Source organism: Sitophilus oryzae, unplaced genomic scaffold (genome assembly GCF_002938485.1).
Source record: "Sitophilus oryzae breed Bouriz unplaced genomic scaffold, Soryzae_2.0 scaffold_1107_pilon_pilon, whole genome shotgun sequence".
Lineage (NCBI taxonomy): Eukaryota > Metazoa > Arthropoda > Insecta > Coleoptera > Curculionidae > Sitophilus > Sitophilus oryzae.
The window spans coordinates 1,001,373-1,015,150 of record NW_022145735.1 but is presented as its reverse complement, the minus strand read 5'-3'; the positions used below and the strand labels follow the sequence as shown (position 1 = coordinate 1,015,150).

The 13,778-nt window shown below is 34.6% G+C and overlaps 1 protein-coding gene across 1 annotated transcript in view; it reads left to right on the top strand.

Moving 5' to 3' along the window:
- The window catches only part of LOC115881104 (protein abrupt-like), a 64,670-nt gene that overhangs the window by 34,561 nt on the left and 16,331 nt on the right, over nt 1-13,778 (top strand).

Genomic DNA, 13,778 nt, shown 5'->3' with positions numbered 1-13,778 from the left:
AGATATCAATTACGTAATAAAAGAAATAATTTTAAAGTAATTTTACTGTTTAATTATTTAGAATTTAATTTTTGATTTGTTTTTAGGTTTTAAGTTTCAAGTTTTACGTTACACTGGCACTTAAAGTAATTTTGCTTGTTGTATTATTCAGAATTATATCTTTTCTGAATAATTTGTTTTATATATTTTGTTTAAAAAGTAATGAAAAAATCACGCAAAAATATATATATTTTATTGCATTTTATACTTTTAATATTAAAAAAAAATTGAATTAAAAAAGATCGATGTCACTCTAATCGATTTTTTCAGTATCTATTCGCGATCATTCGATCTAGATCGATTCCTTTACAGAATTGCCCATCCCTATTGCTGATACATCCAAAAAAAAACATTTGTCGCCACAAGTATTGCCAGACCTTCAGATATTAATATAAAGAATGTTAACAGATAAACATCATTTATCGAACCACTGTAAATATATTTTTAATTTAATATAATTGATTTTATAAAATATTAAAACGAATGAAGATATTAGTGTCTTCTATAGGTAAAATGAACGGATGCTTTTACTTTACCTCATTTTAGTTTAAAAAAGTTTAAAAGCGTCATAAAGAAAAAAGTTGTTTCAGCATTTGCCATAAAATAATGATCAATTTGTTACAAAACCATAGAAATAGGCCGTGCCTTTAAACTGTCAGCAACGGTAGTTTAGCCAGGTCACAGCAGGGCGATGCCGGTGACACTACTGCTTTATGAATATAGAATTTTATGACATCCGTCGTCTCATCCATCAGTCATTCACTTGTCAACCACCGCACACCATCCCGACACTGATGTGGCCAGAAAACAAATATACTAAAATCAACCATCCCTGTTAGTCAATAACCAACCAATGAATTACTTTTCACCACGCAACCAACCTGCCAAATGGTCTGAACCAATCCAACCAGCAGGAAACCAATGCAATAAGATATCACGCTATAAGCAAAAAAATATAAAAAGTCTTGGTCGGCGTGAGATTTGAACCACGGACCATTCGCTTACGAAGCGATAGCCTCAGCCACTGACCCACAGGTGCTCTTGCAAAAATCTTAAGGCTAGGCATTACTTTCCGCCGACATGAACGACGCGACGTCACAATATCTATTAACGGTATTTTAGTAGGCTACCGTTTAACGGCTGTTTAAGTACATAGCGTGATCTTATTGCATTGGTTTCACTCTTTTGGTTGGATTGGCTTTAGTTATTTGGCGGGTTGGTTAGCGTGGTTATTTGAGGGTGTTAATTACTGGTTAGTTGGTTATTTCGTGGGGTTGGTTGATTTGTACTAATTTATATTTGTTTTTTATATTTTTATCAGTGGCGAGGTTAGTTGGGTGTTGGTGTTGGGTTATTTGGTGGGGTGGATAGCGTTGGTTAGTCCTTATAAAAATTCTATAGGCTTCTTAAAGCCGTCAAGGGCGTCACATCAACGACGTCATACCTATTAACGGCAATTTAGTAAGCTACCGTTTAACTGCAGTTTAAGTACAGCCAATTATATATCACTGTAATCACAAAATCTCAATCTATTTCCGTATTGTAACGGAATTTTAAATTATGTCTTTATTTTCGAGAACATTTAGTCCAAACATAAGGAATATTTGTTGATGTTTGGCCATCAAAAAATCTTAAAAATTTAGAAGTTGTCTAAAAATGTCCTACAATACGAATATAGTATAATCCTTTTTATCTTTAATTTTCGTCTTCATTTGTATAAAATACCTAGCCAGTTTTAGATGAAACGTTAAATGCCGAACGCTTTATTTTGCTACTTTTGGACTAGTGAAATCGACTCTTAAGTAAGAAACATGATAAAATAACAAAAAACAGAGTTATGGAGTTATTATTTCTAACTTAAATTCCATAGCAGATGTGCCAATTTTTATTCGTTCATTGTAACGCATTTTGTTTAAACATTTGAACTGGACTCTTAAGGCGGTACGAAGTAAGCCGAGTCAGCTAGTTCAAAATAAATGTAATACCTAATAATAGAAATAATAAAAATATAAAATGAAAAATATATGAAGTAACTTTAACAATACAAACTTATCTGACAACGCAGAGCAATTACTTATCCGACTTTCCCGAAAAAAAACATAATATTCCGTATTTTCAACTTGACATACTCACTCCCACTCCTCATGTCACTTTCGCGTACATTTTAATAAAAATGTACCGGCCTTTGGACACTGTCCTTCACTCCTGCCATATTACACTCGGTCAGCCCGAGGGAACGAGAAGGACCAAACCATCTCCCTGTCACTACAGACGAGATATTTAATAATAAAAGTTTTCTTTTTTTTCCGCTCCCTCTCGTCCTCAATTCTGTACGGCGCTTATTGTTGTCCGTGTTTTTGTCCAGGCGGCTTCGGCCTGACAGATGTCAGTTTTTTCGCGCGAATTGTGACACAGGCGGCTTAGAAAAGCCATTGTATTTAGAAAAATTCGCTACGTGCTGCGAATATCACGTCTGTGTATGTGTGTGTGTTTAGGATGAAACGATTTTTCAAAAGCAATTGCGTTTTGGGGATGCGTACGAGAGATCTTTTAAATATTTCCTTTTGAATGCCTAGAAGTTGAAAAAAGTCAATAAGAGTCTTTTCAAATGTTTTTTATAACAAGGTGTTTATCTATACAGGGTGAGTCTTAAATAAGTGCAAATATTTATAGTGGTGGTATATTTGGATCCCAGCAATTTGTTTATGTTTCTTTTTAGTAAGAAATGTTGAAAATCGTGCATTGTCTTGTAAATTTTTCTGGTATATTTTAGAAAGCTTTTTATAACCGCCTGTTCGCCGCAAATTTTCCCACCGTATTTCTTAATCTCTGATATTACCATAGTATAAGGAAACCAGTAGCTTTACTCCTTGTCAAATCCTTTGTTCTTTTCTGCCACTTTATATGACCTTGTGCCTCCCGTGACCACTGACGTAGCTGTGTAGTCGTGGTCTATAACTAGGCAAAGTATAGTCATGGCACTTGCCATAGTTTCACAGAGATGTATTTAGGGAAAATATGAGTTGACAATAAAATAAAAAATTTTTTTTTTTTTTTTTTTTTTTTTAGAAAAACAGAATATTTTCACATTTCCCGACGGACGGAACTCAACTGAACGCTCTGCAATCTGCCGATATTTGACAGATTGTAAAAACTTGCAGAAAATATTTGGAAGAGTACAACTACTCTTTTTCTTCTACTATGATATTACCACATGGTTACGGCACTAAAAAGGGGATGCAAATGATACAGAAAAACTGGTGGCTCCCAAAAATAAAAAAATAAATCACTTTTTTTAAATTTTGCCCCTGCAAATAATGTACAAAAGTAGGAAATTTCAAGATCCGGAAGGATTCGACCACATTATCTTTAAAATTGTTTTGTTGTTCCTACTGCTTAATTCATTCGCTTGAAATTAATATTTACACGACCTTCGGCATTGTTTTCAAAATATCAATCATCGAAAACAATCGACAATGCATTTTGATTCGAACAGTAAGTAGTTTAAGAACAATTACCATAATAACTCCAATTTAAATCAATTACTGCGTATATGCTCAATTAGATTAGCGTACGAAATAAAATTTAACAGTTGGTAAAACATCGTCAACCGTTGATTTATTAACAGAAAAATAGGTCCCATTTCTCGTTTAGGAAAGCGAATTAATTATTACATTACTTACCAATGCAATAAATTCAGCTTTAAAAATTCTGCTTAAAAACAAGAATGAATTGATTATATTTGAAATAAAACACAATATCGTTAAACCAGCTAGGAAGAACGATCAAAATTTCATAAATTAAATTTAAAAGGGATAATCTTGAATAAAAAGATTGGGAAGGGCCTCTAGAATGGCCGACTTAAAGGCTTCATTTCACTAGTCCGGAAAAGTAGCAAAATAAGCGTTCGGCATCTAACGTTTTATGTGTAAAACTGGCTAGGTATTTTTACACAAATGAAGAAGGAAAATTAAAGATAAAGATTATACTATAATCCCTATTGTAGCACATTTTTAGACAACTTCTTTATTTTTAAGATTTTGATGATCAAAATTGAACAAAAAAAAAAAAAATCCTTATGTTTGGACTAAATTTCCTGAAAAAATAAAGCAGATAATTTAAAATTCAGTTACTGTACGGAATTCAGTGGCGCATCTAGAGATGGAGTCTGGGAGGGGTAGTTTGAATATTCAAAAAGTACTAAATTTGAATTAAATTTTTGCTGGAAGGTATTGTAACCGGAAAAAAATCTACTTGGATTGGTTTGGATATTCTGTTTTAATTTGTATTATTAACTTTTTGTAAATACCTATTTTTATACCAAATTATATCTTATTAATTATTCTTTTTTTCTGAAGGGGTAATTACCCCTCCTGTATATGTGCCCTTTTATAGGGCTTGCTTCTCTTTACACTTCCTTGTTTCTTGCAATGTACCGTTTGTGTTCAGGAAACGGTTCATAGTTTCATAGTTGTCGATTTTCGAAAGAAATCAGTACATGTATTTTATTTCGTATATTTTTCATTTTATTGATTTAATGGAGCACTGTTCATTAAAATGTTGTATCCTATGTTATAGGGGTTGTTTTCTGCAATTTCCTGTCTCACAATGTACCGTTTGTGTCCGAAGGGTACATAGTTTCATAGTTGTCGATTTTCAAAGAAATCACATGATAAGTTGTTTCGTATATTTTTCATTTTATTATTTTATGAAAGCACTGTTCATTAAAATGCTGTGTCCTATGTTATAGGTAGGGGCTTGTTTCTCTCTTACAATTTCCCTGTCTCACAATGTACCGTTTGTGTCCGGAAGGGATCATAGTTTCATAGTTGTCGATTTTTGAAAGAAATCAGTACATGTATATTATTTCGTATATTTTTCATTTTATAGATTTTATGGAAAGCACTGTTCATTAAAATGTTGTATCCTATGTTATAGGGTTTGTTTCTCTACAATTTCCTATCTCACAATGTACCGTTTGTGTCCGGAAGGGTACACAGTTTCATAGTTGTAGCTTTTCGAAAGAAATCAATAAAATGAAAAAAAAAAAAAATCCTGTATATTTAATTTTTTATATAGATTTTATTGAAAGAACTGTTCATTAAAATGTTGTGTCCTATGTTATAGGGCTTGTTGCTCTTTACAATTTCCTGTCTCACAATGTACCGTTTGTGTCCGAAGGGTACATAGTTTCATAGTTGTCGATTTTCGAAAGAAATCAGTACATGTATATTATTTCATATATTTTTCTATTTTATAGATTTTTATTAGAAAAGAACTCCTGTTCATTAAAACGTTGTATCCTATGTTATAGGGGCGGAACTAGATTGAAGTTTTGTGATTATAGTGATTGTAACAAATTTCTCGCTATTTTATGGCAAAAAATGCTGAAGCTCTGCAAACCTTAATCAAGCCTTAATCAAAAGCACATGTGTTTGGAATTTTGATGTAACTGTAGATTTCGAAATATATATATTTCCTTCGCCACGCACCCGCTTTACCCGACCCCTGAGAGCAACCCGAACAGTACAGCGTAATAGACTCTGTTACAGACTAAACTATTACAGAAATTAGTTACTTAAAAGTTAAAAATAAAACTTCATTATATAGAAAGTGATATAATCTTGGGGTAAGAGTATCTCTTGATCTCTATGAAGAATCGATCCGAATTGTATGTTCCGAATTAAAGCAGTACCAACATTACACTGTCTTTTTCATTTATTTTTATTTTGAAATGATATTTAAGAGAATAATCACTTAGAAGAGGCTCTAAAAATACCATAAAAACTTTTTTTAAACTTCTCCCTCGAAATTTAAATTTATACTTTTCTGGCTTTTCTATCTTTCTTCGATCCCATTTTCCAAATTCACCCAGCCGCGCTAGCTGGCAATATAAAAAAGAAAGAAACTTTTCTCATTGAGTTTGACAATGACAAAATAACATTTTTCGCAAAAGAGATTCCCCGATCGGAATTTATAGGCAATAAACAAAAAGTAAATCCAGCAGAAAGTGACATTGAAATTGGCTACGAAAATCCAGAGAGATAGAAAAATAGATTTTCGTCCTTTTTTGCGTCGTGAATACATAATTCTAATACTATGGAAAATATTTGCTTTCAAAAAAGTTTATTAGAATGCTTAGAAAAAATTGTAAGATTGAATTGAAACGATATTACAGTGAATGTAGATATGAACTCCTACATTTTGTTATTTTTTTCCATAGTAACTGTTAAATTGCCTTATGGTGCGTTTAGACTTGAGCACGCACGCACTGATCCTCCGCGAATGCACAAGTGTAAATGGCTGTGCGCGCACGCTCACTCTGAATCTGTCTGTACGCGAGCAGCCGCGAACGTGAGCCGTCTGGTGTCTGTTTTTGCTCAAAGGGATTTTATGTGTACGCGAACGCTCAATTTGTACCGGCAATTTGTTTTGTCTGCGTTCGTGCGTGCGTGTGTGATTTTTGTTCGTTTTCTTTATTAAAATTATGGAGTGGATCAATGAATCTTCCTTATTATTAATTGAAAAATATGAAAACTTGCCTATATTATGGGATATTCAGTATAACATATTATTAAAATATCCAAAAAAAATATATAAAAAAAAAAAAAACCTTAAATAATTAATATTGAATGTCGATATTAATGAAATTGCTATTCTAAAATTTGTATCTTTTGTTCGTAATTTTTGGTGTTATTAAATTTTGTAAATATTTAAAGTCGGGCCTGGTCATTCTTGTAAAGTTTTGAACTGATCATAGCCCTCCTCAGACACTAAGTTATTTGCGATAAATTATATCAATTTCTAAAATTTGGTTTTTAAATTTTTCTTTAATACAATTAAGCTGTCATAACAATGACTGCAGCCTCGACTATTTCTTGGTCGTCCATTGTTTTCACTAACACAACTCTGCTGTGCGCGCACAAACGGATCACTTCATTCGTCAGAAAATAAGTTTTTAATTTAGACAGGCCGAGAGCGCGAACGAATGCCATGCGCGCACGCTCAGCTCGTGCGTGCTCAGGTCGCTTACCCACCATTATATCCTATCAAAAATACTAGATAAAATAATACTTTAACCGCAAGGGGTAAGATTAAATGATAATTTAACAGCGAGGATAGGTTAAAAACTTTTATTTCTTCTCGCACGTTTTTAATTGCTTTCATTTTGAAAATTTTTGTATTCCTTTCATAAGTTATTCAGGATTTAAATGGAAGTAGTTTGGATATGGCGTTTGTCGCCTCAGCTGAATATCTGTTGGTAACCCATTTCGTGTTGAGCCATTTCTGGCTCCAATTTAATCAACAATCGACACGGAAGAGAATTAAAAATATTGACTCAAAACGACAACTAAAGGGAACAAAGCTTTATTTATTTGTCAAATTACATAGAAGCAACTAAAACTCAAACGCCAACCCAGCACAATATTTTTCTACTCATAATAACTTCCTTGAAATAATAATTTTTCTGAATATTTTTAAAACGTAACTCGCTATGGAAAAAAATATATTGTTTTATATCGACGATAAAATTGTAGCCAGTATCCTCTCCCGAAATTAATTCACTCGCGATTTCATCGCTCGTTTTTTTTTGCGAAACAAACCTCATCATCTTTTTTTGCGAAAAAAAACTCATAGACGTGTTCCTTGGGTTGAAATATGCCACCCCTGAAAATATTTGCACTTATTGAAGACTCACCCTCAACTTTTTTACTTTATCTGCAGAATACGCTGCCGAAGTTTCCGGAATACAGTTCGTACCACCCTGTGTATGGATTCTTTTAGTTAACTATTTTCCTGTTTTTTTTATTTAATAACATTGAGATTTTTGAAATTTTGGAAATTTTTTTGGAAATTTATAGGATTCTATTAGGATTTTTAGTCTGATTTAGTAGGACGATTAGCAAAGAGTTGGGGGGGGGGACAATACTGAACTGCACCACTATTTCAACACTGTCCTAGCCCTTGTTATGTTTGTTTCTTCTTCACTTCCTCTTAAGCATTGCTTTCTCTCACTTTTCAGTAATCGCCATAAATCAGTACTCGTAAATACCTCCCCCTCCATTTTTTACAACCCCCTCTCCTCCCTCCACACACCCTATTTACCCAGCGAAGCGTTCGTTCGAATCCTGCAATTGATCGAACCGTTAGAAATGCCCTCGGGATAAATTGAAGGGCTAAAGGAACGGACAGGAGCAGGGGGGATGTACATGAAGAGAATAGAAAGGGATGAAGATGGGATAGTGGGCTGCCGGACGATTACCAGGGCCGTAGTTGTTTTAAAGTTAATCTGCATGGGAGTTGGTGTAATGTCTTTATCGTTCAATCTTTCTGCGTGGTTGGACTGAAAGGCTTTTGTTGTTTTGGGGGTCTTTTCCGTTAAAGCTTTGGAGATGTACTTGGTGTTTAGAATATATTTAGCATTCTATTTGCTTTTATTTGTAAGACCGTTTCTGATATTAGTGATATACTTTTTAGGTGGATATTTATACAAATAAAACAGTCGGATTAGTTAAGAACGGCTGGAGATTTTAATGATCTCTGATTTGTTAGTTCGTCTCCACTCCGAAGAGCAAGAATAACTATTAAAATAATGGAAAAAATCACCAGGAAAGAGTATACAGAAAATTAATAATAATAATAGCTCCCGTATATAGCGTTTAACGCCTTGGGAGTAGCAAGGTAATACAGCTTGCCAGGCTAGAGCCGTTCGGTATACAAGGAAGGTAATGTGGCTAGCACTACGTTTCTACTGCCTATTATTACCTCAGGATTGTAAATCCCAAGTACCCATTTAAGACTGAATCGACCTAGGTACCCAATTTATTTCAATAAAAATAGTCGGCTGATGAAATATCAGGTGTAGAGTTCGAACCCACTACCTTGAGATTTGTAGACGAGAGCCTGTACACCTCTACGCCACCGGGCACCCAGAAAATTAATTTTTAAAATAGAATTATGTTTGGAACTACCATCTTCCATAATTGACTGAATCAATTTAATATTGCCATAACTGCAAATTTTTCTGAAAAAGGAGTACAGCCATAAATTTTATTTTAGCGATATTACATTAAACTATTGCAGTATTTCCATAGAGCCAGATTTAAGAAAATACTAAGAAAATATGAATTTTCATGATATGGTAGTATTGCAAGTCGTAAATAGCTCTTATTGTATTTATTTATTACCGTATCTCAATTTTTTAGGGCCAATTTTTGATTATGGCGGTACAGGTATAAGTTGAATTGGATATTGCGGCTTATAAGCTTATTTTTTAATAATTGATGTCCACTGCAAATCGGTTATATACTAGACATTATAAAATAAAAATTCATCAAATAGTCGGAAAATCACATGCTTTTAGACTTGCTGCTGCTTTATTTTGTGCTGTTGCATTATCTTGTGATTTCACCCAACTAGTCTTCATTTTGGCACTAGATAGTAAGAAGAGCCATATACTTTGGTACAACTGATATTAGAGATGGAGAATTAACCTTTTTAAAACCGTCTCAGATAAAAAGACTCTTTTGTCAAAGCCTTGAAACTGCATGAGTTATAACTCAAGAAAGAGGGTGACACAATAGATCTATAAGGTCGCGGTGATTAACTCACCCTTCCCCCTCCCATACAATCTACAATTCATTGGTAAATAGATATTAGCCTCACGTACGCACATAACTCCTCTTAACACGCACGAACGAAAATAGCCCCATAGTAATCTTCGATACTCCTCCCGATAAAGCTCCAGGCAATGCCGGCATTACCTTTGCTCCTTCTCCTATCTATCTTGCCATCTCCTTCCCTCCTCCTCGATTTCTCCAACGCCCACTCCAGTATTCCTCTTGAGCTAAACCCCCTCTGCCCCCTCCCAAGGGCAAAAACAGAACCGTGAACGGCCGAAAGGGCCGCCTGCCGCCGTCCGTCGTATAAATCAATAGGGCCGATGCCGGATGCGGAACGAACGGATTCGGATTTGGGAGAGAAGAGGAGGCGCAAAAGGAAAACGACGTTTGACTCGAAACATCGGCCAGTAGCGGGTCGCAGATATGGTATTGCTGATGATAGACATCGGTATTTTTACTTGTTTTTCTAGTTACATTAATAAAATGGCACGTGAAGGATTTAGCCGCTAAGGGTGCCATAAGATTAAGGGAATCCAATCTGTGGAACCAGACCAACTACGGTCACTCGAGGATATAGAGACTATATAATATCGTGGGCGTACAGCGAAAATCCACTAAGTCACAATTTTGGCTGAATTGTATTAAACACATCACGATGTCCAGTTTTTCACGGTCTTTATCATGAAAAACCCATTAAGTCCAATTTCGGCGAAAAATTACAACAGGAAAAACACACTAAATGCACTTAGTGTATTTTAATGTGTGTCAGAACTAAACGGAATGTTAACAACGAAAACCCACAAAGTCCAAAAAAATCCATATTATTCTATGCGTTTACCGGGAGCGTTTTGAAATGCTCACCAAACATGATTTTGGAGAAACGATAAGGATTCGCATCCCGACAAGAGAAGAATGGGAAAGCAACCTACTAATGAACACTCAAGAAATAGCTGTCTGTAGTTTCCGTGACTTTAGGAGGATAAGTATAGGCATCTTCGTAGATGAACTAGATATTCGATGATCTTTAAGGCATCGATCATATAGATCGATTCATATCATAAGAAAGCGGCTATTTCTATACTAGGTAGGAGATATCGTGATATACTCTGACCGTATGCGCTTTAAGAAGCATCACCATGCATCAGTGATATCGAAAACTGTGATGGACTGCCAAGAAGCACTGTCTTGGCTGCGTCAAGGCGGGGCCACTCTGTGCCAGAGTTACCACAAGAAAATTTTGATTGGTACTAAAATGTGTGCTGACGTACATTCGCCAAATTTTAAAAAGCATGATTACGAATCTCACTTCCACTCGTTTGGATACGTCAATATATTCATTTCCCATTTCATTTCCTGTTATACCACCATGCCAGCAAGGATTGCAGTGCCGTCAAAATTGATGCCGCGAAACTAACTATTTTATGGACAAATTAGGCCGGTTAATTCTCTTCCAATAACTGTAAACTATTCAGGACTGTTCCTTGCTGCAGTCCTTGCTGACATGGAAGTGAAATAGGAATTGAAAAAATTCACGTATGCAAACGAGTGGAAACATGAACTAATGAGCTGCAATAATGTAATTGAGCAGTGAATTTTGGCCAAAGTACGTATTATGTATTATTTAAGGGGTTAAGCAATCCTGTATTTTTATCGTTTTTGGCTCTTGTCTATTGGTCCTTGACTCATGGCCAAGTTTATATTCTGACAGTTTACTGAACACCTGAACACTGATGACGCATATATTTGTCAGTTCAAAATTTAAAGTACATTTGCGGCCTCTTTTGATGTACTTTTTTAATAACATAGATAACTTAAAAGCAAAAAAAAAATAGCTTTTGTCAGCTGATTTACTATTCTGCTAATATTTTTTTATACGAAATATGTAAATTCTCAAAATGTGCAAAATAGAAGCGGCAGAGAGTCCACGTGAATGTAAAAGTTGCTAGTATTTTTCATCAAAATGTTCTCTTTGAAACGACCGCTGACTTGATTTCTCGTCATTCTGATTTTTCTCATTCCTAAATAAAACGATAATGAACGTTATTTATGTTCTTTGAAACAAACTTCTTAAAATAACTCGAAAATATTATTTTGAACGAATCAATAACACGCGAAATTATTCAAATCACCCTCTACAAAGGCGTTCAATGGAAACGCTAAAAACGTCAGCGAAATAAATCGATTATACAAAACATTCACCACCTAACTACCATCATCCCCGGTCCCTTTCACCCTTCCATTCCGTGCCCGAACTGAGACATTTCCCCAAAACTTTTCTTTCCCGATCCCGTATCCATCCTTTTCCAACTCGAATCTATCCCATTATATCCGGGCTCGTTCTTTTGCAGCTTTTCTTCATTCTCTGGCAACTTGCCTATTATTGGAGTAAGCCCAAAGTAAGTCCCCTCGCGTTCCAGTTTCTCCTAGAAAAGCGAAAGGGGAAGAAATGGAGTTAGGGGGAGAAGGGGGAGGAAAAGACGGGGTAAAGGAAAGCTATAATAGGGGAATATTGATGTAAAGGGTGGTTCAATAATGAACGGTAATGATTGAGATTTGAGAAAAAATTGCTGTATATTATTTTCGGCGTAATTTAGAATCTCGAAATTAGTGTAATATATAACTTAGTGATATCATTTAGCATAGACGATTGTTCCTTTAGTTTCAAAGTAAAGCTTCATTCAAAACCTCGCGCAGTTAGTGTAATAAATTAGTGGTTCCAATGACACTTTATACTTTTTAGTTTACGATCATTCACTATATTTAAAAAAAACAATTAAGATTAATGGAATATCCTAGCAACAGCTTGCGTTAGTCAGTTGTATCTATAGAGAAAACCTAATATTTAGCTTATAAAACAATCAAATTTTGATTTCTAACCACAATTTCTCTTAACGGAAGATAATCAAATGCCAAAAATGACATTTCTCGCAAATTTTGAAGTATAATTAGTGGAAAAGTTAAAAGTTTGATAAATTTTTCTACTAATTGAAAATGTCTACCACTAATTTTGATGTTCTGAATGCTTACATTGAAATTAAAGGAACAAACTTCTATGCCAATTGAAACCACTAACTTATTCCACTAACCACTAACTTAATTGTAGTTACTGCAGTATGATGATACTACCATGATTTTTCTTATTTTATTTTGTTCAGAATTAGAAATATTTGTGTTTTGTTCTTGGATTAATAATATTAAATATACCTTTAATAAAATATAACTCTCTATTTATATTCCCCACTTGCCTGGTATTATTTTTGAAATGTTTTGCTTGGAATCTTTGAATAAATAACCCAAACTGGTATGTGAGACTCTAGTTGCAAGGAATCTTAATGTTATGGCCAATCTTTATTTAACTCTTTCTTTAACCCGAATACACTTCCTAAAAGTTGTATTTTTCCTTCCTATACGGGGACCAACTAAGTTAATAAGTCTTAAGCCTAGTTCAGACACGGCTAGTAATTTATTCGAGTTGCGAGTAATTTAGTAATTTAGTGCGTGCGGATAGTACAAATTAGTAGAGTATTTTAGTGTAGTAATTTAGTCGGCTGGATCCATCCGATTCTATTTTGACGGTCGAGTAGAGTCCCCCACCATGTGCTACTAACTACTAAACTGCCACTAAAACAAGTATGAACACGAGTGTTTAGTTCATTGTTTAGTTAAGTAGGTACATTAGTTTGCGAAACCGTCGAAATGTCGCGCTGGAAAGAACCATATAATATATACCATATAAAACACTTATTAACATATTGCACTACTAAACTGAATTTTAAAACTGGTCTGAACGATAATCGATAAGTGGGTACTCGCTACACGACTAAATTACTCGCTATACTCGACTAAATTACTAGCCGTGTCTGAACTAGGCTTTAAAACTTAATCGTCAAAATCCGTAGCGGACATGCGATAAAAAATATTAAAAAAACATTCTGTCTGTTTGTAAATCACGTAGATGTTTACTTTTACTGTGCTGGGATCTACTTTTGAAATTATTAGACATCCAACACCGCCTTTTTTTCTCTTTGTCACCTTCGTAGTGCAATAATGATCGCACTAGCAGCCGCTATTTAAAAAACTTCGCTATCATCCATGTCCGAATAACACGAACGCAAT